At 32.0% G+C, this 3,025-nt stretch overlaps 1 non-coding gene across 1 annotated transcript; it reads left to right on the forward strand.

Annotated features, from left to right (window-relative positions):
- Window positions 1–2,704: 2,704 nt before the first annotated feature.
- Window positions 2,705–2,806, forward strand: LOC123637660. Its single transcript, XR_006735008.1, has one exon. It is a non-coding gene; the product is annotated as a small nucleolar RNA U13 (small nucleolar RNA).
- Window positions 2,807–3,025: the final 219 nt, after the last annotated feature.

A 3,025-nucleotide genomic window follows, 5' to 3' on the forward strand; every position in this document is an offset into this window, starting at 1 on the left:
TAATTAAATAAAGGTAGAATATTAAAAATACTATATATTTCAGACACTTCGGGTCAAATTTATAAATTTGCATTACTTTCAAAAGAAGCAAATAAGCATACGGTAGTCTATTTCAGGAGTCAGCAAACATACACTGGCTGCCTGTTTTTGTAAATAAAGATTTATTGAAACACAGCCACATCCATCCTTTTTTGTATTCTCCATGACTGATTTTGTACTGCAATGGCAGATTTGACTACTTGGCAACAGAGACCATTAGGCCTGAAAATACTCAATATCTGATCTTTTAAGAAAATATTTGCTGACCATTGTACTATCTGAATATTTGAGACCATTAATAGCCCTTTCATTAGTATATTTATTGGCATATCAAAGAAAAGTGTGTCTATAAAATTTCTAATGACTATATCATGGGTTACTTGCTCTCAGATATGTACAGATTTCTACTATACATGTCATCTCCATCATAGTCATCATTGTCATCTTCATCATCATCGTTATCATTGTGAAAATAATTGCTATCATCTATCATTGGAACTTTGTTCTCTATGCACAAAGTACTGTTCTAAGAGTTTTATATACATGTTATAAAATTCAGTGACAACAATAACTCCATGGGTTTGGTATTTTAAAAACACAATTTTACAGCCATTAAATAGTATAGCTTGGAATCTATATCAGTTTTGTAAGTATCTAAACCTGTGCTCTCTATCTTTAACCTATACTGGTAACCAGTAGTATATGGAGAATAACAAGTGAAGAAAAACCTTCATTAAATGATTTCCTCCAAAAGGGATCAAGACCAGATAAACAAGTGACAGGCAGTGCACTAGCAGCTTTTATTATGTGAAAGATATTCTCTTTAATTGAGTGGAGAGTTCTGAAAGAAATACAGAAAACTGATAGGAGAGGAAGTAGAAGAGGTTGTTTACCTATGACATCAGATCAAGACTCACAGTCAATAGGATGAGAGGTGTTACATCCTTACAATTAACCAAAACATTGTGACCAATTGTGTTGACCTCGAGTATTGAGTGCCCAACTCACAATGTTGACACCTGTGTTCCCTGAGCCTTTCCTGAGTCTCTTGATATTTTGATTGAGGAGAGAAAGATATCTGGGCATACTTCGCACTTGTTCAATGAAATCAATCCATGTGTGAGATTGACTTTTCCAAGAGTAGTTTTTAGCAATCATGGAAGCCTCCTATCTTGATCTGATCATGTCAGTGGAAGAAATAAAAACTTTATTCTCCTTGAAACAAAAATTGGGGGCAAAAGAGATACAGAGATTAAATAAATAGAAAATGAGCAAAATGTAGGGATAAATAAATATATAAATAATCAGTGTCAAAGTGGTACTAAATAATCCATGTAGCCTTACAATATTCCCGTGTTAAATTTATAGCTTCTTAGACATGAGTGTAGAATAGCTGACAATACATAAAATTGAGATGTTTATGCAGGTAGAGTTTTCCCTCTAACATAATCTTTTTAATAAAATAAGATGAAACGGAAGAATTATTTAATAATTGGTTCAATTGTAGCTTTGAGTAACAAATTATCATACAACATACCCTAGCCATGGTGTATCTAGTTGTTAATTGAAAATCATGGGTTTTTTTAATATGGATATATGACACGCAAACTTAACCTTTCCTTACCTTGCTTGATATGACTTTTTTGTTTTACAATATTTATCCATTGAATCAAGCAAAGTAAAAATGTGAAAGAATCCAATAGTTTAAAGATGTTAGATGGCCATATTATCTGTTTATTCCATTTTTAATATTACAAGCACATCAGTAAATAAATAATTGACATTATTTAATGTTTATTAGGTGCCAAGGATTGTGCTAAATGTTTTAAGTGCATTAATTCATTACACTACAAAACAATTTCATGAAAAATAGTACTATTCCTGTTTTATAGTAGGAAATAAAAGCTTAGAGAAATGACTTACCCAAGTTCAAACAGCTATTGGAGATAAAGAAATTAGCTGAGATCTTTTTTTAGTCTGAATTTACTCCAAGATGTATATTTAACACCTTTGATTTTAAAAGGCTATTGTTTCATTTCATTCTAAAACCCATCCTTAGGTATAGAGATATTACTTCTTAACACCAGACATGAGCATCATCATATTTGGCTCTCAGTTGTTCTCTCTTTGTATTTTCTGTTCTCCAGCTATTTGGCAAACTCAGTATCTTTTGATTTCTTATTTCCTTTGTTCTCGTGAATCCTCCATAAACACTACCTAACCCAAAAATTTAGCATATAGTTCTGGACATACAATTGGTGTTCAATTAATATTTTTAATTAAATGAAAAGAGCAGATATTGTTAGACTATTACACAATTTTTTTTTCAATTCAAAGGCAATGAATTGGCTTGCCTATATCCACATTATTTGTTAGTATCCAAAGTAGCAAATACATCCTAATCATTGGTTCTCCCTTAGGTAATGTGAGTTTGTTTCCAGGTCTTTGGGTTTACTGTATTTCATGATAGCATATTCCTTTGCAATTTTGCTTAACAGAATATTTACTTACATTTAGTATCATTTCCTTCTTAATTGCACTTTAACCCTCTGTTCTCTTCTTCAATGAGGATAATGTTTGTTTAACAATAAGTTTTATATTCATATTATTTCCAGGTAAATTTTACTGATGACTTCATATGCTACTCTAAATTCATACATAAACGATCCTTTTGTAGTTCATAAGCGTGATGGTTGGGTATTTACATGCATGTGTGAGATGTGCCTCCCTCAAACTTTGTTATGACGCTGGCCTCCCACATGTGATGTGATAAATAAATACACAAATTTACACATAACCTTCATCCCTATTTATTCACTTTTGCTAAATTACCTTGCCCCACACCATGCCCCACACCATTATTGGCCCAACTACCCCATCTCTGTTCACCTTTCTCAATCTTAGTTATTCTGTCACTGTTACAGTCAGCTTAAAGCATAAGATTTACTTAATTTCCCCCTTAATTTGAATCAAATAATCTGAAATT

This window comes from Lemur catta, chromosome 4 (genome assembly GCF_020740605.2).
Source record: "Lemur catta isolate mLemCat1 chromosome 4, mLemCat1.pri, whole genome shotgun sequence".
Lineage (NCBI taxonomy): Eukaryota > Metazoa > Chordata > Mammalia > Primates > Lemuridae > Lemur > Lemur catta.